This window comes from Ovis aries, chromosome 8 (genome assembly GCF_016772045.2).
Source record: "Ovis aries strain OAR_USU_Benz2616 breed Rambouillet chromosome 8, ARS-UI_Ramb_v3.0, whole genome shotgun sequence".
NCBI lineage: Eukaryota > Metazoa > Chordata > Mammalia > Artiodactyla > Bovidae > Ovis > Ovis aries.
In genome coordinates this window covers 44,158,546-44,184,707 of record NC_056061.1, presented here as the reverse complement: position 1 = coordinate 44,184,707, position 26,162 = coordinate 44,158,546, and the positions used below count along the sequence as shown (strand labels likewise).

The 26,162-nt window shown below is 34.0% G+C and overlaps 1 protein-coding gene and 1 pseudogene across 7 annotated transcripts in view; one reads left to right on the top strand and one right to left on the bottom strand.

The window, feature by feature from the left end:
* The window catches only part of EPHA7 (EPH receptor A7), a 215,526-nt gene that overhangs the window by 49,768 nt on the left and 139,596 nt on the right, over window positions 1–26,162 (bottom strand). The gene's annotated exons all lie outside the window — the stretch shown is intronic.
* LOC114116091 (tRNA-splicing endonuclease subunit Sen15-like) lies at window positions 25,324–25,839 on the top strand (annotated as a pseudogene).

Genomic DNA, 26,162 nt, shown 5'->3' with positions numbered 1-26,162 from the left:
GAGTCCACTTGAAATGCAGAAGACATAGGTTCTATCCCTGGGTTGGGAAGATCCCCTGGAAGAGGGCAGGGCAATCCACTCATATTCTTGCCTGGAGAATCTCCATGGACAGAGGAGCCTGGTGGGCTATAGTACATAGTGTCACAAAGAGTGGGACATGACTGAGCATCTAAGCATGGCACGAACTATTTTACAGACTACAAGGTTGACAAGACCCAGCTTCAAGGAGATTTTAGTGTAAGAAACAATTTAGAACATGAATATGCAAAATTTGAATGCACAACTTAAAGCATAGATGAAATATGAACCAAGTGCTAGCAAATTATCGGGAGGCAGTAAGGAGTAAAACACATAAAAACTTTCATTGTTGCAAAAAAAATCTGTAGTTCAGTGTTTGATTGGTATAAGTCTGTGTATTCAGTTTCATCTGACTCTTTGCAGCCCTGTGGACTGTAGCCCACCAGGTTCCTCTGTCCAGGGAATTTTCCAGGCAAAAATACTGGAGTCATTTGCATTTCCTACTTTAGGGAATCTTCCTGACCAGGAATTGGACGTGGGTTTCTTGCGTCTCCTGCATTGGCAGGCAGATTCTTTACCATTAGTGCCACCTGGAAGCCCATTTGACTGGTATAACTACATAAGTTAATTATCAAGAATGTTGACATTGTTTCTATAATCTGCATGAGATAACTTTCTATTGCAAAGTAACAGAGCCAGGTTCAAGACTGGACCCATGATTTTTTATCTGGTGGCCTCCACAAATAAGTTACAATTCATTGAATCATTCTTCATCTGCTTCAGCTAATAGAGATCTTTTTTTTCTAAAACCCTATTTCCCTCGTGGATAGTACTACACAATGTAACAATTAATTTATAGCTATTTATCTCCTCAGTTATTCTGATGCTCCTTGAAGTCAGGAAATGTGGTGAAGCAGTAGAGTGAGTGAAGAGCACGGGATTATGAGTTAGTCTACCGGGTGTGCACCTGGTTTCCAGCACTTATTTGCAAATTATGCAATCGTGAATAATGACCCAAACTTCTTGAGCATCGGTTTTCTCAGCTTTAAAACAGCTATAATCAGAGTACATACTTTATAAATAGAACTGTCCTGGAAATCAGTACATGATTACATGTTAAATGTTTAAAACCATTCCAGCGACATGATAAGAAATATATACATATGTGTATATTATTATTCTACATTTATTTTGTTTGTGTTAGACTTACTGATGCCTGGGACCCATTCCAGAATACACTGATCTTGGGGTCAGATTCAGGCATAATTGTTTCAAATGCTACTCAGATGAAGCTGATGAACAGCTAAGTTTGAGAACAATTGCTCTGAAACTTTGGCAGGAAAATAAACTGTCAATTCAACGTGGAATTTCAGGATTGTCTATAATAAATGCTGGCAAATGTGAGGTTTTTCAATATTGACAGGTTTTATTCAATTTCAGTAATTTAGAAATGACCAATTTCTATAATTTATACTTTCTGTTTTATACATGCCAGCTAAACAGAAAGACATTGAGGTTATGTCATTTAGAAGGAACATATCACTGTAAAACAATCAAACAACTAACAAAATGGAAAGAGGACAAACACATGTTCTTTTCAAAATATTATATATTAAGTTGAGAGAAGAATACAAATGAAGCAGTCTCTTCTGTTTTATGTGGTGGGGAAACTATTAATTTGATTACTTTAAAAAATCCATATACTTTTGCTTGTGGTCTATCAAGTAATATGACTCCATCTTTAATTTTCTATGAATCCAGAGTTAAAAGCTACCTTATTTATAAGGTCAACCATGGTAAGGTTGACTACTCTTAGTTTAATGATGAACTAGTTATAAAAATGATTTATAAGAAAGCATGGGATAGCTATAGCCTACAGGAGACCATTTCGATAATGAAAATAAATGCTTAAACAGAATAAAATATACGGGCATGTATGTATACACATTTGTTAATGGCCAAAACCTCCTTTACAGGTCAACAGAATAATCTTTTCAGTTGTGTACATTTTCTTTGACCTTGGAACATGTTTTATTATAAATAGAGAATAACATTGTATTTTAATGACAGAAATATAATTATAATGACAGCCAGTGATTTTTGAAACATTAATATACTACAAATCTTTGTGTCATGGGTATCTTTAATTATAATTTTCACATCCATCTATTTACATTCTTTATAACATGAATATACTTTCTTTTAGCTTATATTAAAAATAGACTTCTGAATTATTTTTCATTTGATATGCTATAACTTTATTTCCTTACAATATGACAAAAATTATAGATATTAATGAAACTATATAAATTATTCTTATATTATAATATATACTAATATTTACATATATAATTATGTGGCTAAGTAAGCTCATTTCTTCCTCTTCCTAAATAGGTACATAATATTTAAAATATTGTTCTGTACATTATAATAACATTCTGGAAATCTGAAGATTCAGTTTACTTTTCACAGGCATTATAACATTTATTTAAATAACATGTAGGTTGTTTAAGAGGAACATTGTCAATAGAAAGAATATTAAATAAAGAGGAGATGTGAGATTTGCCTTAAAGCAGTGCATTAATAATATAAATACAGAATAAATCATATTTTTCCATTAGAATAAAATTTACATTACTGAATGCCAACTGTGTACTTATAGTGTGACCACACTGAATTTTTAATCCCCAAATCCTTTTCCAGTATACCACCATTTCTCATTATTAAAAAATGAGTATAATGTGTTACAATCAAAATTTCAAAAAATGAAACCATAAAAACTGAGTTCTCTACTGAGTGATACAGTTTCATAAAATGTTTGTTTCACATATATGAGTGTTTATGTATGAATATTGTTGTTGTTTAGTTGCTAAGTTGTGTCTGACTCTTCTTGCAACACCATGGACTCTATCTGTCCATGGGATTCTCCAGGCAAGAATACTGGAGTAGGTTGCCATTTCCTACTCTAGGGAACTTTCCCAACCTAGGGATAGGAACCATGTCTTTGGCATTAGCAGGCAGATTCTTTACCACTGAGATTCCAGGGAAGCCCATGTATAAATATATCAAAGTATAGATAAACAATGTACATCTATGAATTACTTTTAATAAATACATTTAAAATATTAAAAAATCATTTATACTTGAAATTCATATTTCTAATTGAGGGTAAATCTGTTTACAAAGAGGTATGCATGTGTTAAAGTGATACAATACAAAATATAATACAGCAAAAGTAAGTATGACAGTTTCCTATTTAATACCATTCTTTTACTCTATCCCAAGTTCTTGATAATAGTTAAAAGAGAACAGCAAATGTCATTATATTCTGGCCACCATCAATTTCATACTTTTCCACTATACAGTTTATTTTTTCTGCCTGTGTCTTTCTAGGCCTAAAACTCACATGTATCCAAATCAATATATTTTCTTTTTTTTTTCCTCCAACTTTGATTTTAATATTCAGTTAATTATTAGACACCTTATTCCTAGTTTCCTTTATGATATCAGAACTTTTCAAAGAAATAAATTCAAAATGTCTATCCCAATGCTTGAGAAATTCCATGGACAGAGGAGTACAGTGCATGTGATCTCAAAGAGTTGGACATGACTGAGTGATCAAACACATATACACACACACAGCCCAGTGAAGTGTTAAAAATTTAAAATATTATCTAACAATATTGGTTTTGCAGCTATTGTTCCTCATTAGTGCCTGTCACTGTTTTTTACATTTTTTCCAGAAATCATCACTCTAGTACTCCTTACAACTAATTCGATTTTAATTCTCCATTCAAAGTTTGATTATTCAAGAAGGAAAAGAAGAAAGGAAGAAGAAGAAAGTGAAAGGAAGAAGAGGAAGAGAAGATGGAAGAGGTGGAAGGGCAGAAAAAGAAGGAAACCTAAAGTGTCTCAAAACTCACTAAAATTATCTCACCTAAAATGTGCAATTAAAAAATGTTATAATCCCAAATGCCCCAGGTACTCTGAATATATTTCATCTCCAAAGTGCATAAACTTAAGAGATTCATATTGCTTAAAAGTTCTCACCACGAGTCAAGATTTATTACTTTATTTCAAGAACCTACTACAAACTAAGCACTTAGTTTAATAGAGTCTGTTAAATACATTTCGACTAGCATTGTGGCTTGTATTTCAAAGTTGTTGCTGCTGCCTAGGAAGTTACACATAAAAGCTGCATTAAATATCCTATACCTGTATAATGCCAATGGTGCCATGTGGCATTAATTCAGTAAATAATATTTTGGTACCAAAACAAAATTAATGCAGTTTCTTAAAGCAGCCAATTAATACTCAAAGAGCCACTTTTATGCACTGGGAAAATCTGGTTTATAATGAATAACTATATATAGGGAGATTTTCCAATTTAGGAATAAGCTTGGTTTCAAAGGTTAATTTGTAGTTTAGTTGTTTATAATTTAGACTTCATTTTCCATAGAAATCAGTATCATAAATAGCATTTAAATTGCCAAGATAGCCAACAAACACCTTTGACCCAGAATGTTGCTAAAATATTGCACATTTGTATAGAAAACAAGTTAAAAACAATTCTGCTTTAATCTAGTGAATATGCAAAACAGAAAATGGTTTTGCCCATTTTTATTAAATGCCCATCTATATTCTGATTACCACTGAATATAGATACTTCAATATAGGAATCAAAATTTTCCAGAATCATCCTAAAATACTGATGTCTCTTAGCCAGAAACAGAAACTGATCAATATTTGCTTAGCTTCTGCCGCTGCCCTCATCTGTCATATATGGAGATTTAACTTCATTCCTAAATAGTCTCCTGCCACTATTCCTTCTCAATGACTAACTAGAACTCAAGCACAGGACAATAAAGTCTCTAGCTTCACCCTCTTATCAGTTAGAGCAGGAGTCTATGGCCCAGGGCTGAATCTGGCTAGTTACCTGTTTTTACAAGTAAAATTTCACTAGAACACAACTGCATCTACCTGCTTACATATGGTTTATGGGTGCTATTTGTGCTAAAATACAAGAGGTTTGTAATTATAACAGAAAATATGGCCTATAAAGCATGAAATTTTTATTATCTGGTCCTATTCAGAAAATTTGCTCACTTCTAAGTTACAGCTTGTTTGGTTGCAAGTAAGAAAACCCACACAAACAGTGATTTGTTTTTTTTTTCTTTATTTTTCTCGTTCAAAAAATGAATATACTTCACAGATAGGCTGTTGCTATATTGGGTTCAGTGGCTCAAGGATGGAGAGAGATTCTCCTGGCCTTTCCCTCGATGTTGCAATGTGTTAAGGTTGCTGCTACTCAGGCAATAACATCCACATTGCAGGCATGCAAAGAAAAGGCAGTGTGGAATGCTCAAGGTCTAAATAAGGAAAAGCAACTTTTCCAGCAAGCTCTAGCAATCTTTTGTTTATGTCTTATGAATCTTCTTTCCTAGGTTGGACATAGATTTCTATAATTAAATAGGGTATACTGCTGTTCTAAAAAAAAGGATAGTAAATAAGAAGAAAGGACTTGATAATAGGGAGGAAACTAGAGATGTCTGCCAGCCTTGTATTCCCAACAGCAAGAGAAAGGGAGATCAATCACTTAACTTGATTCCTATCCTTCCAGCCTCCTCAATTAATTTCTCTTCTGAATATAGAACAGAACAGATCAAGGAAAGTGAGTCAGATTCCTAACTGAAGGCATTAGATGATGCATAAAAAAAGAAGGTTATGTAAACTGGGACTTAGAGAGAGCTTTAGGATATCACTAAATCTTTATTAGCCAAATTTAAAGGTAAGGTGGGCTTTCCAGGTAGCACTAGTGGTAAAGAACCCGCCTGTCAATGCTGGAGAAGTTAAGAGACCTGGGTTCAGTTCCTGGGTTGGAAAGATCCCCTAGAGTAGGAAATGGCAACTCACTCCAATATTCTTACCCAGAGAATGCCACGGACAGAATAGTCTGGCACGCAGTATTCCATAGGTTTGCAAAGAGTTGTACATGAATGAAGCAACTTAGCATTCCCGCACACAAGAGTAAAGTGAGAAAAAAATTTTATTTTCCTTGTTTGGCTGTATCAGGGAGTTACTTGAGGTAAGGCTTTTTCTTGTAAGGACTAGACAGTTGTAGAAAACCTGAAGAGTACAACAGCCAGGTCTGAAAAGGTCGTATCAGGTGATTTAAACATTTTTTCTTTGGAGAGAAACCATTTATTAGACATCATGAATAGCACGTTAACTAACAGAGAACATCTTGTAAGAACACCTTTAAATGATATTATTTCATTTAACCATTTGACATGAGAAATTCCTATGTGAAATAGAGTCTCAAATTGATTGACAGTACTAGCAAGGAACATACCACCATGCATATTTTGGCCACTTAGTACATGCTAAGTACATGGATACATTTATCACATATCAGTTACCCTTTCTCTTTTATGTAAGCAATCACTTCCTCTTTATTGGATTTGGCCTAATAGATTTTACAGGTTTTCCCTGTGAAAATTAAATTATTTCTCAAACCTATACCCCTGTCCATCTCCCAGAGAACTGCTCTTCTTCCCTTTATAGCTGAATGTGCCAAGAAGTTGTCTAGATTCTTTTTCTCCCTTTCTTTAAAACTCTTTCATGCTCCAACCTTCTTCAGTCTGGCTTTAGTCTACTTCATTCCATCCCTCTGTTTGGATAAGCCACCAATGGCCTCAGTCTAACCACATGGAAGTACTTTTCTCAATCCTCATCTTTCTTGTGTTCTCAACAACATTAATATTGTTAACTTTTTCTCATTTTATCCTTGGCTCCCAAGACACATTATTCTAGTTTTCTCTATCTGTGTGGTTAATTCCTCTGTTTCCTTTGCAAGCCCTTTTTCCTCAAGCAATAGTCAAATTTCTGGAAGGTTGTATAAAAAGATGCTTATGTTCATTAGTCATTAAAGAAATGCAAATTGAAACCATATTAAAATACTTCTTGATACCAACTTGAATGGCTACAACCAACAAGACAAGTAATAACAAGTCTTAGCAAGGATGTGGAAAAACCAGCACTCTCATATGTTGTTGGTGGAAAATGTAAAATATAACAGCCATTTTCAAAAGCAGTTTGGCAAATTTTTAAATAGTTAAATATAAAGTTACCATATAACACAGTAATTAAACTCTTAGTAGTCTACTCTGGAGAAATGAAAACATAGATCCACATGAAGACTTAAACAAGAATGTTTATAGGAATTTTGTTCATGCAGCCCCAAAAGTGGAAATAACCTAAAGATCCATCAACTGTTGACTAATGAAATACTATACGAGGGAAATATATACTAGGGAACAGTATATATTCATTCCATAAAAATGAATGGACTCGCTATATGGTACAACATGAATGATCCTCAAAAAATTATGCTAACTGAAAGACTCAGATGCATAAGACCAACATTGTATGACTCTATTTATATAAAATGTTTAGAAAGACATCCCTATAGAGACAAAAATTAGATTAGTAATTGGCTAGGTCTAGGGGTAGGAATGGGGATAGACCAAAAATGGGCAGGAGATATCTTACTAAGGTAATGGTAATACTTTAATATTTTATTGTAATGATGATTACACAACTCTTTACATTTACCAAAAACCATTGAATGATATACTTGAAAGGGGTGAATTTTATAGTATGCAAATTATGTCTAATGAAAGCTGTTAAAAATGGGCTTTCCATGACTTTAGAATAAGGATCAAAACTAACATAACTTACTGTTTGACCTCCAACTTTCCAGCCTCACCATGTATAAACATCCCCACATTCTGTACATCCTATACCTTTGTTCTTCAGCTGAGACAAATCCCATTCACATGCAGAAAAACCTCATTCTGACTGCTCCTCTTAGAGTATCTTTTCCAACTTCTCTGACTGAATACAACCCAACCTATTTTGTATGCTCATTCCCAGGTGGCACTAGTGGTAAAGAATCTGGTTGGAACCCTTGGTTGGGAAGATCCCCTGGAGGAGGAAATGGCAACCTACTCCAGTATTCTAGCCTGGAGAATCCCATGGACAGAGGAGCCCATAGGGTCACACAGAGTCGGACAGGACTGAAGCAACTTTGCACGCACGGAATTAAAAATTTCCCTTTACAGCACTTCAGAGCTGGAAATTGACATATGTTTGTATAATTATTTGATGAATATCTGTTTTCCCCACGAGACTGTATGCTCCATAAGGCTGGGAGAACATGCTTGGCTTTGACAACAAAATGTCCCCACTGTTTATTGTAGTTGCCAGCCTTTAGGTACATGTTAAGTTCAGCTTTAATGAACAAATTATAGTTCTTAATTATCTAAAAATCTCCTCTAGGATGCAAATCTGTTTTTTTCTTTGTTCTAGGTTAATTATTCTCTCAAATTAAAGTGTTAAAATACCTTGCAGAACTTTGCAAAGTTAAATACGTACTTAAGATTTTTTTTTTGACTTCTACTTGCCATGTCTATTGCAATTCTCTAAGCAAGAGACATCACAGAATGTCAAATGATTAAAAAAAAAGAAAGAAATAAATTGGTGAAACCATCCTATACTAGAGCAGCTTAAAAGTTGGTGATTAACTTTTGGTATTTTTCAATATATCAGTAAGATAAATTTTAATATCAATACATTCAAACTACTTATTCAAATAAGCATAATTTTGCTTATGGTATTATGAGTGTTATTTTATTTTATTAAAATGTTTCCAGTGCAATCAAGTTCCCTCATTATGTCTTGTTCTGTGTGTCTGCATAGGATTAGGAAGATATATACATAAAGTCATAGGATATACACAATTTTGGTTATATATAATATACTTGTTAATAAAATAAAGCCATCAAAATATTAGCTTCAATTCCCCCAATTTTTATTTAAATGATCATTATCATGAAGGATTTTAGTTAATACCTGTTATCCTGGCCTTAAACCATTTGGGATAAAAAAGCAAAATGTTCTCAAATTATAAAAGAACAAATTATTTTTATTCAAATTGATATACATTTATGTAATATATAAAATATATTAATATTCTAAGTAATTTTTCATATAAGAAAATACTATAGTTCTTCATCTACAGTATCTAATAAAGTCATATATCCTATAAATGAACATGTGATACATATACAGACATATATAACTATATTCATATATAAACTTTTCATATCTATAATTAAAAGCACTTTATGACCAATATGTTGATAATTTTATTGCTACTTATTTGCAAATGTACTAACCACAGAATAGCATTTTGAAATAAATGACTCATACATTAAAGATATTTCTCATTGCTTTATGACAATCTCAGAAATTTTATTGGTGCATATTCTTTTAAAAATAAACTCCACATTTAATAAAGGTATGCAATTGATAACTCTTCAGTTTCTAGCCAAACACTAGTACAAGAGAAATAGTATTACATGTCTCTTCAACTCTGCGAGTCAATTTGTCAGGTCTAATTTTGAGAGACTAACGTCCTCATAGTTCATTTTGCTTACAAAACTCTGATAACAAAATTATGACCTAAAATTTTCCTCTGAAACAGAAAATAATTATTTATTCTTTTCTTTCTCTCCTCTCTCTCAGTTTTAGGTTAGTTACTCAGTTTTAGATAAAATTTGCCTTAAATCAATAGATTACTCACACATATAGATTACCCAGATTACTTGGTGAAGGACGGGGAGCCTGGCATGCTGCAGTCATGGGGTCACAAAGGGTCAGACACCGCTCAACAACAACAACAACAACAAACCCACAAACTAGCACCAAGGCTCAACATCAACTTCTGTTTCCTGAGAAGTGAAGCAATGCAGGGTTCTGAGCACCTTCCATTACACATTCACATAACAGTCTTAGCTCACTCAGTGCCAGAGCAAGGCTCTTCAGAATGCTCAGTGACCTGATATATTATGATTAGGAAAATCATATGAATAATCCATTTAAGGTAATTCTACTTCCTGGTTAATACAAGTCTGATTTTTCCTCATCATAAAACAAAAGAAAACAAAAAATACAACTGCAAGCAATTAATATAATATTGAAATGTCTTCTAATTGTCTTTGTGGCAAGCATTAACCTGCTGATGTTCACTTAATATTTGCAATTCACTGACCAACAAATGCTTAATTGCTCTTTAAAATGAGAACATTTCTCTTTTGTCCAGTAATAAAATCTGACCAGTGGTACACTTCTCTGGAAAACTCCTTTATATTTCTGAACACATCCTTTATTTCTGCTGTAAATTGGCTTGGATGACAAACAAAAGCAATTGTGTATCATATTTTGTGTTACATATTAATGAAATATGAAAGGTGGATACTGTATAGTTTGCACTTATTAAGAATTCATTTTGAATGGAAAGTTCCTTCTATGGTATTTTAAAATAAGAACATTTGAATCAAACAGAGTTCTGGTGTTTTTTTCTGGTTGTTAAAGACAAAAATGAATTACCATTAAGCATCTAACAACATGGCCAAATAAAGTATTTGCAGAATAATTCACCACTAAATAACAGACAAGAAATAATTTTCTGGTATCAGATTACCAAATTATGTGTTCAAGGAAGAAGAAGCCATTTGTTAGCAGCTGACCATTAATCCATTGGAAAAACTGTAGATTATTCCTTAGGTAAGGTGCAAAGGTACACCTGGAGACTGAGGTCATGCATACACATACTTAAACATATATGAACACACACACACAAATGGCATGTAAATTCATTATGCCCCAGAGTTAGAGGAAAAATATTTTCAAATCTGTCTGAATTTGATTTCTCATGCTTTAAATTAACTCCTACCCTCACCAAACATATGATTGGGCATTGTTTTGTTTTTATAAATGGGTAATTAGGATAAATGGAAAATATGTTAATAAAGATGTGCCCCCTACTCAACTTTCACAAGCTTTGAAGTTACGCAGAAAATATTTGATCCAAGCTCTGTTATGTTATTTTGGTCAAGTTGCTAAACTGCTCCAAAGCACAGAATTTTTCATCTGCAAAACTGAAATGGTAAGGGTACCACAGAGATTTTAATAGATAATAAATATGAATCACATACACAATGTTTAGCAACTAGCAATCATTCAATAAATGTTACTATTAAGAGAGAAAGAAATTAAAGAAAAAATAAACATGCCAAATTGACTTCACAAAATGGCATGAGTAGAAATATTTCTATTCAGTTCATTGACATTATTTTCTTCTAATGCAAACTGGTATCCTGTAATATAAATATTCCAAATACAATATATTTGAAACCTTACTTTGGATCCACAGGGATATACTATATTCAGGCCTCAGGTACAGAGATGTACTAACTTAATCAATTTTTATATCCTATTTTGTTTCTTTTTGTTATTTGTGTTAATAGAGAATGTGGCTCGATAAATGCTCTATATAATGTGAAACAATCCATGCAAATTCTAATGTAAGAATGATATTTACTAAGTAAATTATTACATGTTAAGTTCTGGATATTAATTATAATGCAATGTTTTCTGATAAGAGAAAATAGTCTTTGTCAATATACTGATTTGCTAGTCTTTTAAATTATTTGAAAGGATGGCCTTAACATTTCCTTATGACACCTACTGTAACCTTTGACTTTATTTCAATGTGCCTCAGTTTTCTCATCTGTCTAAAGGAATAATGTCATTTTAAGGAGGCACTAAAAGCATTAAATGAGAAATGATAAGAAGTGGTTAGTAAAATGAGTATAGAAAAAATGATAGCTCTTAAAATGAGCACAGCATACAAGGTCTGTCCTCATTGACCTCTGTTTACTTCTGCAGCATCACTTACCTGTCATTTCATTTATCTGTCAGGATTGCAAGATGCCTTTAAATTAGTTTAACAGGGAAATCTCTGCCTTATTTAACAGTTCATGCTATTTCATGAGTCCATAGTTATGACTGTTCAATTTGTTCTGTATGGAAACACTTATTTTAGCCTGCTGGTAGGCTCTGGTCCACAACTTAAGACAACTGAAAGCTCAACTTCTCTGTATTTTGTATGGTGGTTCAGAAGATAAAAAATCTGCTTGCAATGCAGGAAACCCAGGTTGGATCCCAGGATCAGGAAGATACCCTGGAGAAGGAAATACCCACTCCAGTATTCTTGCCTGGAGAATACCATAGACAGAGGAGCCTGGCAGGCTACATTCCATGGGGTCATAAAGATTCAGACACGACTGAGCAACTAACACTTTCTTGGAGGGGAATTATTTGTTTATATGCCTTCTACCCTTACAGAATATGAGCTTCACTGGGGTAGTGACTGTATTTGTTCATGGTTACATCCCGTGATTCCTGCACAGGAACAAATACAGAGCAGAAACTTCATACATGTTTGTGCAACAAATTTAATGGTTTTTTTTTTTTGAAGTTTAGACAAGCAATGCATCTGCTTAAAGAAGTTTTAAAAATAAACTGGCAACAGTATCCACATCTCTGTTTTCCATGCTGCCTAGTATTGTTGATATTACCTTAGTATTTTAAATATCTATGTCCAGACAGATACACTCAATAGATAAAAATAAGAGATATACTTGTTATTGGAAAACTGCTGACTTAAGAAAAGGCAGGTAAAATGCCTTACTTGTGTTGAAAGGTTTTTCTTTTTTTCTTTGGTTAAGTTGCCAAGTGACAAAGTTGACCCTGATAAAGAGTTATGGAGTACCACAGTATTATGCTATAAATACCTATTGCTTTAGATCAATATCCAAGTAATTCCCCACTGTGTTTACAAGACTAGAATACTAAAGAAGGCATACATAAATCATTTATTTTATACTAACAATAAACTACGGAGAAGCTATTTCCTCACTCAAACTTTCATTTTGCAGTACAAAAATAACAGAAATGCTGACAATTTCTTTAAACACTAGATATATAGGCAAACAACCCTTTGAACCACAGGTGATAGGAGCCGATAATGGAGAGGTATTCAAGTTAAATCTATGCTCTGCAATTGCTCCTCTTCTAATCTTTTGCTTTTATTTTAGAAGAAATAAACTTTATATTTGTGCTGATTTGTGGGAGCAAAGAGAATGATGAAGTTGTTATCCTTTAAAGTTAGACTATATCTGTAAAATATAAAGTGAAAGAAATAATTATGGATCTTGCAAAACTCAAAGAAATGATACATTCTTTGTTCTTAAAAACAAGTTGTAGATTTTTAAAACTATTGATGAAATTTTATACAGTAAAGAATTATTAAAATGTCAGGTAATATTTAGAAAAGGCTATCAAAACAAACCATGCATGATGCATAAATAATGATTTTTGTTTTTTATAATTTAGTTAGTAAAATATTTGCTCTGTTATTTATTTGAACTTGTGGTTATATTTTTAAATAAAATTTTGGTGATAATTTGAGAATGGTTTTTTAGAATATTTACATATTTCAATACCAAGAGATTATTAATAAATTATAAAATACTTTTTCTTTTGTTTTAAAATATGAGTATTTCACACTATGAGATAAGATTCAGAAAGAAATGTAAAATTAAATTAGCCATTTAGGAATATTAGATACAAAGGTTTATCTGTCATATATTTACAGTTAGTGCTTGCTTTCAAGATCATCTTTATGAAATCCCATTTCTTTCTTTTACATTTGAAAGAAAACATTGTTATTCCTATGTCTTTTTTAAACCAATCTGTCGACACTGTTATCAAACAACTTTGAACTGATGTTGAGTTGTGTAACAAGTGACAATATCAACTCCCAAGACAGCCGAAATGCTTGCTTCATGAATGCATTTGACAGGTCAGACACCAACCTGATATTTACAAATGTGTAGCGGCAATACGTGAGTATCACAAATAGCCAAGAAATGCTTCTATTTTCTTGGGAAGACAAGTTTACATGCTCTGGAAAAATGTTATATATTAATTATCATTCCTTTGCTCTTGTCTGCACTGTGATTCAGCTCAGGAATTGTATTATTCAGTTGCAAAATATTTGCCACCTGCTTGTGGATAAAAACTCTGGCCCGTAGGTACTGCTGTTTGTAAATGACTCCCAAAGGCAACAAGACATCGTTTTCCCAGGTGGGCTACTCATTTACTTTCTGTTTTCTTTCTCACACTATTCATCTGTGGTGACAAGTGTCAATTATGGACAGGAGATTTATGGGACAGGAAAGATAAAGCCCAATTTACAAATCATTTCCTGCGCAAGCAGACAGGTGCAATGACAGAGCCGGCTTGCTGTAATTGAATTTCTTGCTGCTATCTACTCAGTCACAAGAAGATGTCAACCTCAAGGATGCTAGCTGTGGAAAAAGTCTTAATACACTATGATTTTTAATGTAGAGATGACAATATAGTCTGGGTTTTAACTTTGGACTCTAAATAGAATATACTAAATTTTTCTCCATGTAATTATAAGGATTTTCCTTTCCCTCTTAAATGGCCAATGCCTCAGGAACAATGCACTAAAGTAGGCTGACTTTAAATCTAATGACAATTATAGGTAAGAAAATAAACTCCACTCTGATGTATCAAAAATTAATTTATATATATATCTATCAATAAACTAAAATTGAAGAAGAATAAGAATGCATGTTGTAGAAATGTATATTTTTTCATAAGTAACTAGTTTGACTTTTATCATTAAGAGGACGGTTTTCCAACATATACAAACTTTTAAAAATAAAATTTTGATGTTGTAAATGTTACTTTGTTTCAAAGAATATATAAATAGAATGTATATCATCTTGGGTCACCACTTATGATTATATTAATTACAGTTTCCCAGTTCTGAAAAACTTATATACCTCTAACAATTATTTGTACATACTTAGTTTAAATCCACGGAGAAGGCAATGGCACCCTACTCAAGTACTCTTGCCTGGAAAATCCCATGGATGGAGGAGCCTGGTGGGCTGCAGTCCATGGGGTCACTAAGAGTCGGACATGACTGAGCGACTTCACTTTCACTTTTCACTTTCATGCATTGGAGAAGGAAATGGCAACCCACTCCAGTGTTCTTGCCTAGAGAATCCCAGGGACGGGGGAGCCTAGAGGGCTGCCGTCTATGGGTCTATGGGGTCGCACAGAGTCAGACACACTGAAGCGACTTAGCAGCAGCAGCAGCAGCAGTAGTAGCAGTTTAAATCCAACTTTGCAAGGTGTATGCTAATAGGTGACACTGAAAATAAGTGAAAGTTCTGGAGGTCTACAGAAACTAGAATACAAACATATCTTTGTTTACACATATTTTATTGAGTTTTACCTTAAAAATTTCAAACTCATTTGGCTAACTTGATGGTCTTTTCTAAGTGTAACATTTAAAAGTTTTTTAATTACTTTTTTTTGTGGGAAAAAAAGCTTCCAAATAAGTGTAATTCCTTTCAGAAATTGAGATTCAGAGACAGAGAGAGATGAAACAAACTTTGGACAAAATTTGATTACATTTTTTTTAAATCCCACAAATTTTAAAAGTAGAAAAAATGTTATTCAACAGCCATTATTTCCTACTAGACATTAAGTTAATGTCCATTTTTGTTTGTAATTAATTACTAACAATTATACAGTGAACCATTTTGAACTTCTGTGTGTACTAAAATTTCAAAAATAAGATAATTTTCATTTTGATAATATTTCTATGTTACTTGAAGCAGTTTTATAAATTTCTATTTCTACTAGGAATTTATAAAATTTTCCATTTTATATGTCTTATACAATATAATATTCTGTTATATTTTAATTAATAGCTTATTCTACTTATATATAAAATGTTCTATTGCTGTTCACTTTTGCATTTCTCTAATTGACTTATGAACCATTTCTGATTCTTCAGTTTCATATTTTTGATTAGGTTGCTTTATTATTATCTTGCAATTTTTCGTTTTTAAAAATAAACATGGGATACTACCCCTTTTTCAGATATATATAACATTTCCTTTCAATGTGTGCTTGTATTTTCACTTTTATAGTAATTTTATCAGTCTCTTGTTTATGGACTGAGCTTACTGGAAATTCCTTTGCTAATCAAGGGTCATAAAGACAGCAATCTATATTTTCTTCAAAATTGTTTGTTATACTCTTCTCTTCACAATTGTCTTTATTCTATGGAAATATTTATTATTTACAGTATAATATAGCACTATTTACTTAATCATATCACTACTGTTAAATATCTTTGTATATGTCTGAAATATTTGTTCTATTTTATTAGACTACTTAGTCTTTTGCTGATAGAATATTTTTAAATTCCACAGCTTTATAATATATCTCCACATCTTTTCCTCAAAACTGTTTTATTCTATTCCTATTCATTTCCCATTTAGTTCAGAAATTTGATTAACATTAAGTTTTATACACACAAATATGCACACACTCTATTGGAAATTTGATGATAATCGCATTGAATATAAAAATTCAATGAACACATCTTGATATTGTTATGTCATGAAGACTTCCAAATGATAAATATTGTTGGCCTTTTCTATACGTTGAGTGAGGTCTTTTCCATGTCATTTAAAAATGTTTTGTAGTTTTCTCTATAAAACCTTTCATTACACACGGTCACATACAGATTTTTGTGTTTGTTTTTACAACTGTCAATTGCATTTTTTAAAATTATGCTTTTGTTGGATTTAGCCACACAGTAAAGATATCATGTTTTTGATTTTTATTTTATACTGCAGTGTAGTTGAGTAGTTTCATGGTTTAATTTTTATTTTATACTGCGGTATAGTTGTGTTAGTTTCATGTGTACAGCAAAGTGCTTCAGTTATATATATGTAGATTTGTTCTTTTTCAAATTCTTTTCTTATTTAGGCTATTTCAGAGTACTGCGCAGAGTTCCCTGTGCTATACAGAAAGTCCTCGTTGTTATTTTAAATAAAACAGTGTGTACATGTCAATCCCATACTCCTAAACTACCCCTCTTCTTCCCCCTTCCCCCTTGGTAACCATAAATTTGCTCTCTAAATCTGTAAATCTGTTTCTGTTTTGTAAATGTTTGTATAATTTTTTTTAGATTTCATGTATATGCACTCTCACAGGGCAATTTTATTTCTCTGTCTTATTTCACTTAGAATGATAATCTCCAGGTCCATCCATATTGCTGCAAATAAAAATAAAATTCTATTTTCTTACTGGTCATTATTTATTTCCCAACTATGGTATGCTCTTCACTGAAACAGATGTGCTATATAATCACCTAATTTAATCATAAAAAGTCCTTGCAGAAGCCTTTTTCATCATTTTACAGATAGGAAGTAGATTTTTTAAATTTAAGTAATTTTCCCAAGGTCACTAAACCTACAGCACTAAGAGCTGACAACTACAATATAGATTCTACATGAACGAGGTCTACCTAATTTTTTTTTTTTGAGGAAACTGAGCCTAATTATTTGCAGGTTATTGAATATGGATCATAAGAAAAGCATTTTATTCAATGTGGCCATAAAGACCACAAACCATATTTTATAAGAACAAGCCTTGGTGGTCTGTTTCTACTCAAAAATCTCCTTTTCTTTGATGTCCCATTTGTTCTTGTGTTAATACTTGGTTTAGGTCTACTATTCCTAAGGTGACTGCAATCTGTATAGCTATCCTGAACCAAAGAAGGGTTTTGAGAAATGGAAGGTTCTTTCTAAGTGCAAAGCTGCCACTGGTTATTAAAATAAAAGCTTTCTCGTATACAACCTTGTCAGCAATAGCACTTAGTGACCTACAGGGCAACTATTTACTAAAAACAGAAACTCGGTAATTGAGGCCCCTATATACTGTATCTCCAGATCTACACCAAAACATACTATGAAGGTTTGAGCTAAATGCCTTTTAAGCCACTAAATTTTCTACTTCAGTATATGTCTCTGCCAAAAATACCCTGGTTGACCCTTATTTCCATTATGATATTTCATATCCAATTTCTCATTCATTAGAATTGTAATTATCTTTAGTTTGGATGGGAACAAAATTAGCTTTAGCTTTTAGATCTGTGTCATTTCAGAAATTCTACTTCCAGGAAGTGTTTGCAGATCAGCATGTTGTTAAACAGAAAAGCTGCTTCTATGACTTATGAATCCTGTTTTGGACCTACTGTGATCTTTACATCAACCTCAACCTAATATAATTCATAGGTGAAGAAAAGTTCCAATTTCAGAGTATGTTGAACAGGGACAAAAATTAAGATTTGTTGAGCAGAATTTTTTTTAAGGCTTTATATTAAAATGTTTCCATATATTATTTCATTCTCTCCACAAAATAAACCACTGAAGTGGCTATTATTGTAGTCTGTAAAAATGAGCATTTTGACATTTGGAAAGGAAAAGGTGAGGAAGCTGGTCCATAAACACATGCAGAAGCTGGTTGAACTGGATTTAAATAAAAATATGCAGGTTATAAAACTAGTATACTACAGGATTGTATTTCCTGAGCTTCTTGGGTTTGGTGATAGTCAATAGAGAATTTATTGTACAATCATTTCTTGGAAGCCATGGGCGATTGATTCCAGGATCTCCAAGGATACCAAAATCTGCAATGATCAAGTCCCTTATATAAAATGAGATAGTATTTCATATAACTTACCCTTATCATATACTTTTTACATTTTTACATTACCTATAAAAACCTAGTACAATGTAAATGCAATTCAGTTCAGTCGCTCAGTCGTGTCCAACTCTTTGCGACCCCATGAATCGCAACACGCCAGGCCTCCCTGACCATCACCAACTCCCGGAGTTTACCCAAACTCATGTCCGTCGAGTCGATGATGCCATCCAGCCATCTCATCCTCTGTTGTCCCCTTCTCCTTCTGCCCCCAATCCCTCCCAGCATCAGCGTCTTTTCCAATGAGTCAACTCTTCGCATGAGGTGGCCAAAGTACTGGAGTTTCAGTTTCAGTATCAGTCCTTCCAATGAACACCCAGGACTGATCTCCTTTAGGATGGTCTGGTTGTAGTGCAAGGGACTCTCAAGAGTCTTCTCCAACACCACAGTTCAAAAGCATCAATTCTTCGGCGCTCAGCTTTCCTCACAGTCCAACTCTCACATCTATGCATGACCGCTGGAAAAACCATGGCCTTGACTAGATGGACCTTTGTTGGCAAAGTAATGTCTCTGCTTTTGAATATGCTCTCTAGGTTGGTTATAACTTTCCTTCCAGTATATATATAGCTATAATAAAATGTAAATGCTATAAAATAGTTGCCTGCATGTTGCAAATTCAAGTTTTGCCAGCTGAATTCCTGGATGTGGAACCTGCAGATACAGAGGGTCAACTGTACTTGAATTTCAGTGGCTATATCTTCCTTGATTATAGGTTAAAGTTTAGTTCTCCCCCAGAACTCATCCCAGTTTGTACTATAGAGACAGAGAGCATTAGAATTAGAATTGCTATGGCAACTCACTCCAGTACTCTTGCCTGGAAAACCCCATGGATGGAGGAGCCTGGAAGGCTGCAGTCCATGGAGTCACTAAGAGTCAGACACGACTGAGTGACTTCACTTTCACTTTTCACTTTCACGCATTGGAGAAGGAAATGGCAACCCACTCCAGTATTCTCGTCTGAAGAATCCCAGGGACGGAGGAGCCTGGTGGGCTGCCGTCTATGGGGTCGCACAGAGTCGGACACAACTAAAATGACTTAGCAGTAGCAGGTTCACAACAATATGATTTCCACAGTGACAGGGACTTTGCTTTATTCACTGAAGCAGAGCCAGCAAGCAAAACAGTAGTAGGGTGTCAGTGGGAACAGAATCAAATTACAGTATCTTTTCCAGTTCAGTTCTTTAATTTTATAGCTGAGGACACTGAAACTCCAACAAGTGAAGTGACTCGTTACAGGTAAATGTTAATTTAGCAGATCAGTAGATTAGAATTCAGTTTTTCTTGTATTATGATCAGTGGGTTTTCCAGTAAGTCAAATAGTTACCAACTGGGCAGCCACAAGACAATACTTCTCTCAACCATATCTTAGAACCACAAAGAACAGAAACAAAGACCATTCCCACTTTTAGGTACCGTTTTGCTACAGAATTTAAAGAGGTGGGTCACTGGGTATGGTGTAAAGCACTTTCTAGAAATGCTCAGTTGAGGGAATTGACTGAGTGCATGATCAATTATTCATAGTGTACTGGTTCATAACCTTCAAAATGCAGCACATATTTGTAAATTTGATAAATTGAAACATTGTCTTTCTTACTGTAGACTTAGTCTTACAACTCTGAAAGTCAACAGCAATTTTATTTTCCTTCAGGAATAAAAATTCATTAAGAATAATCACCTAGGAATAAACCTAAGAAGTCAACAGAACTTATATGAAGAAAATAATAATTCTTTACTCAGCTACACAGATATATATGTAATTAAATAAAGGAACAGAATATGTTCTTGAGATAGGAAGACCCAGTGTTAAGTAGATCTTCATTTTATTCAAATTAATTTACAAATTTAATAAAGTGAAAACTCTAAGAGGCTTTAAAAACTAAAATTTAGGTAGACAAGTATCAATAAATACTTTATAATGAATAAAGTTAAGATAGTTATAATTAAGTGGCATGAATTATATAATATAAAAATCTTAATATGTATTAAGTAAAATAATGTCATATTAGCCAACAAAATAACTAATAAAGAATTAAATAAGATTAGGAAGTCCAGAACAGGCCCTAGGGTCTACATGACCTTGGTATAAAATTTTAAAACCCTGTGAGAAGGATGAACTTTACAGTAAATAATATCAAAGCAAGTGAAAAGATTAACGGGAGGAGAAAGTTAAAAAATACCTTACACTGCATATGAAATATATTCTTGATAGTTTAAATTTTTTTCTTCTTTTTTTTTTTTTACTTTATTTTACTTACAATACTGTATTGGTTTTGCCATACATCAACATGAATCCACCACGGGTGTACCCGTGTTCCCAATCCTGAACCCCCCCTCCTACCTCCCTCCCCATACCATCTCTCTGGGTCATCCCAGTGCACCAGCCCCAAGCATCCTGTATCCTGCATCGAACCTAGACTGGTGATTCGTTTCTAATATGATATTATACATGTCTCAATGCCATTCTCCCAAATCATCCTACCCTCTCCCTCTCCCACAGAGTCCAAAAGACTGTTCTATACATCTGTGTCTCTTTAATATAAAATCAAAGCCATTTAATAAAAGAATGGTGAAGAAGTATTTTTGTAAATTTGTTATGGATAAGGTTTTTCAAAGCATTATAATAGTGATATAAACCATTATGTATGGAGAAGGCAATGGCACCCCACTCCAGTACTCTTGCCTGGAAAATCCCATGGATGGAGGAGCCTGGAAGGCTGCAGTCCATGGGGTCGCTGAGGGTCAGATGGGACTGAGTGACTTCACTTTCACTTTTCACTTTCATGCATTGGAGAAGGAAATGGCAACCCACTCCAGTGTTCTTGCCTAGAGAATCCCAGGGATGGGGGAGCCTGGTGGTCTGCTGACTATGGGGTCACACAGAGTTGGACACAACTGAAGTGATTTAGCAGCAGCAGCAGCAGCAAATCATTAAGCAAAAGATAGACTTATAAAAAGGTAAACTCTGTGTCAAAGAGTGGTATATGTAAAATCAGAACATAACTGGAAACAATTGGTTTGTGTATATATAAATATATATGTATACATATATATCAAATTATATATATATAATTTGTAATTACAATTATTTCATTCACTCAGCAAATATTTTAGTGTCTAATGTATTTTAGGCACTCTTTTAAGTTCTGTTTATTAAGCAATGAATAAAATAGATCATAAAACTATATACATCTATATTTCCGAGGAGTTTATATCCTAATGCGGGTGGGATGCAAATATATAGGAAACGACATGAGTATGTAAAATATATACAAGTATATATATGATAACAGTGAGAAGTGCTAAGAAGGAAAAATAAGGCAGGGTAGAAAGATGAGAAATATTGCTGATGGCTGCAATTTTAGATCCACCGTATAGATCACCTTGAGTAGCAAAACCTGACCATTTATTCCTTTTTAAGAAACAAAATGGAAGTAAATGGAGGCAAATGCATATACATAATGATATGAATCAGCAGAGTATCTACTTTGCATTTTAAAATGAAATTAAATAAGCTTTTACTGGAGATTTTTAATATTATCAGTAGATATCTGATTTCTGATTCTGTAAAAATGGGCGATGAAGCTGCATTTCTGAAGTATGAAAAGGCAAGGCAAAGGACCGCTCTTTACTCCGTCAATGTCCACAGGAACTCCACCTATCTTCTCTGTCACTTTCTTTCCATGAATTGTTCCTCCTGATTTTCTTTGATTGAATTGTCAGGCATTATCTGTGGAAACCTTTCTACTACTACCTAACTGCCACTTAATATGCTTCTCACATGCTGCAAGACATAAATGTCTGAGAAATGAATAGGAGAAAGATAGCTCTGCATCTGTTGCTAAAGACAGCCTTCACTGCACTCAAAGGAAAAGAATACTGGAAAAATTTCTGATTAAATCACAGGATATATCAAGAAAAAGATGTAAAGACTTAATAGGCATTCTAAGATGGAGGGGTTGTTATATATAAGTCCTAAATTGTGGATACTTGCTCAAAGTACATGCTTTGAAGGGCAATATAGAGGTACCCTGAGGGTCTGTAATTTGTGTTCTAGATTGAAGATAGAAAAAACAGTTTCTATTGGACTGCTTGTATTTACAAGGTAAACTAACAAATCTGTGTAGAAAAGATTTCCAGGGCTTCCGCTGCTTGTTGTAATGCTTATTTTATCTGTTCTGCTCCAGCTTTCCCAATCAGATCAATGCCCAATCACTTACTGACTGCCACTATACTATCTGGGGCTTCCCCGGTATCTCAGTAGGTAAAAGAATCTAACCTGCAGTCCAGGAGATGCAGGTTTGATCCCTAGGGTGGGAAGATCCCCTGGAGAAGAGAATGGCAAGTCATGCCAGTCTTCTTGCCTAGAGAATCCCATGGGCAGAGGAGCCTGGGGGGCTACAGTTCAAGGGTTGCAAAGAGTCTGACATGACTTAGCAACTGAGCACATACATATGTATAAATTAGATAACTAATGAGAAACTATTGTATAGCACAGGAAACTCTACTTAATGCTCTGTAGTAACCTAAATGAGAAGGAAATTCAAACAAGAGGATATATATGTATATACATATACATAGCTGATTCACATCACTGTACAGCAGAAATAATACAGCATTGCAAAGCAACTGCACTCCAATAAAAACATATATAAAAAATAAAACCCTAATTCAGCTTTTGTCACGCCTCTGCTGAAATTCTCTAGTGGTTTCCCAGCTTCATCAGCAAAAACAGCTGAAGTATTCAGAGTAACTAGGTAACTTCACTGCCTACTACTTTCTCCCTTGCTTTTTAGTTATAGTCTTGTGACCAGAATTCACCAGGCATGTTCCAGCTTCATGGCCTCACATATGGTGTTCCATCTGTCTGGAACATTCTTCCTGCCGTGGTTTGCTCCCTTTCCTCCTTCATATTATTAATGTTACCCTAACTGTTTTTAAACTTGTCAGTCAACCTTTGCCTTACCACCCCGTTCCTACTCCCTATTCCAATTTATTACCATCTAAATCACCATATAGTTTATTAATTTTATTAGTTATCTCCCCTCCATGTCTCTAGAAGTTTAAAATAAATTTTAAAATTTTATTTTAAAACATATTTAAAACATAAACTGCAGCTCCAATGAGGATTTCAATTTTTGCATTTTTTCACAACCATTTCTATAGTTTCTTTTTCTAAACTATTTCTATTATTTCCTGATATAAAATCTGTATGTATGGAATCAATAAACAACTGAAAGAGTTTATGGAAGAAAAGCATAAGCTGGACCTTAAGTATGGGAGAAGATTTGATTAAGCAGGGAAAAAGAAATGTAAATGTGATGATAGTGAAAAGAGAAATTATGCAAGTAAATGTTCAAAGAATCATACGAGAGGTTGAAGCAGTTCATGCTGTACAGAATTTAGTGGATTGAAATCTCCTAAAAATAATCCCACGATGCCCTGGGATGGTTACAAATCACTTTTTGTAAGGAATAGTTCCTCCTTCAATTTCTCTATAACCGTCAAAAGCCACATGTATGATTCCAAACTAGAATGTCCATGTAAGAGAGAAATACTTCTATGGCAAAATAAATAAATAAATAAAAATAAAAGAGCACAATACACAACGCCAAGCAATTAAGTGACCAATAACTACTGATTCTCAAAGTGGCTTTCCTTCTAATTCTTCACAAATTTTAATGTTAATTTAGACTTATTAGACATATTTAAGCTACTGGTGAAAAATACAGACTGTGAACTGCCAAGACAGATGAAAGTCAAAGTCATTCATTTATTCTGTTTCTTATGGGAAAAAATACTGGAAACTAAATCAATCTCTTTCTCCCTGTTGTCAATATCTCAGTGTCATCTTTGCAAAGTTGCAGAAATATTTTTAAAAATATACTGCTCCCATATACCCTGAATGTTCACACAGATGTAATGATATTTAAAACAGTCACCATTACACACATTAACAGATATCCAAAAGAAAAACTATGTGGTAATCACTATTTATGCTAGAATCATACTTATTTCAACTAAATAATCACTATTTATGCTAGAATCATACTTATTTCAACTTATTTCTCTCTAACTTTAATAGAACTTTTAAAAACATGATTTGACTAGAGAATTGTGGAGGCAGCCTACAATTCTTCTCTACTCTCATAAATTCTTCCAGGAATCCCAGTTGGAAGAGTCTTTATTTTGCTGACATGCCAGAGATTGAAAACTTTATATTTCATCTCATTTAATGGGATAATGAAACTGTAAATGTTTGCTTTGGTGGGAATGAAAATATAAAAAATGTCTTCAGAGTTAGCTAAGTATTAGGTTCCTACAAAGTACCCAAAAGGTTTAGGTATATTTCTCAACTATTCAAATGAATTTAATTAAAGTAAACAGTAATTCCTGATGATATATCCAACACCCTAAAAGTGTGGATGGCACAGAACTATGAACTTAAAAATTATAAAACCAGAGGCATATAAACAGAGATCTAAAGCTAACCTATGTTATACTGAACTGAATGTAGTCTTTTTCTGTGAAATTAATTCTAATGTTTAATAACCCTCAGTGTTAAATAAGTTGCCTTTTCTTTCCCTGATTCCTAAGGTAAATTCCGTGTACAGCTCAAGTCAGTTCACATATTCATGAAATATGTAAATAACACAGACTCCCTATAAGTCTAACTGCATTTTCTAAAGCACGAGAGCATCAGCCCCCGGTTTATTTCCAGTTTGGATAAGAGTTGAGATGGAGGAGCGCGGCGAGTCTCAGCCGACCGCGGGCTGCGGCGATGTGTGCTTGGGCGACGATCGCGGCGGCGGCAGCGCCCACCAGTGGGCCCCCGAGGACGCCTGGATGGGCACGCACACTAAGTATTTAGAAATGATGGAATTAGATATAGGAGATGCCACCCAAGTCTATATAGCGTTCTTGGTTTACCTGGACCTCATGGAGAGTAAAAGCTGGCATGAAGTAAACTGTGTGGGACTACCAGATCTCCAGCTCATCTGCCTTCTTGGTACTGAGATAGAAGGAGAAGGGTTACAGACTGGTACCTACACCCATCAGTGCTTCCCTCAGCCATAACAGAATAAGGGAAATCTTGAAGGCATCGCGAAAATTGCAAGGTGATCCCGACTTGCCCATGTTGTTTACTTTGGCTATAGTGGAGTCCGACTCTACAATAGTCTATTACAAACTCACTGATGGATTTATGCTGCCGGATCCTCAGAATATTTCCCTTAGAAGATGACACCTATCCTTCCCGATGCTTACTTTGTTCACACAAGACTGGATTAAGAACCACCAGCCTGGTTCATCTTTTATCTCAGAGATAGTCAGGGCTGACTTAGCTGGTCCCATTCCAGAAGTTTTCTTTTTTGAAGAATAAAACTTTCCCATATAGAAGAATTTATTTTGTTAAAAAAAAAATAGTAAGATAGTTGCTCTAGAACTTTCTCACCTGGAGACAGTTTGGTTATAGTCATATGCAAGTTTATGCCTATGGTATGTTCAGAAGGATAGGACATTCTTGAGACCACCATCTCTTTCCCTTACTGAACTCTCTCTGTGCCTTTTGGTCACTA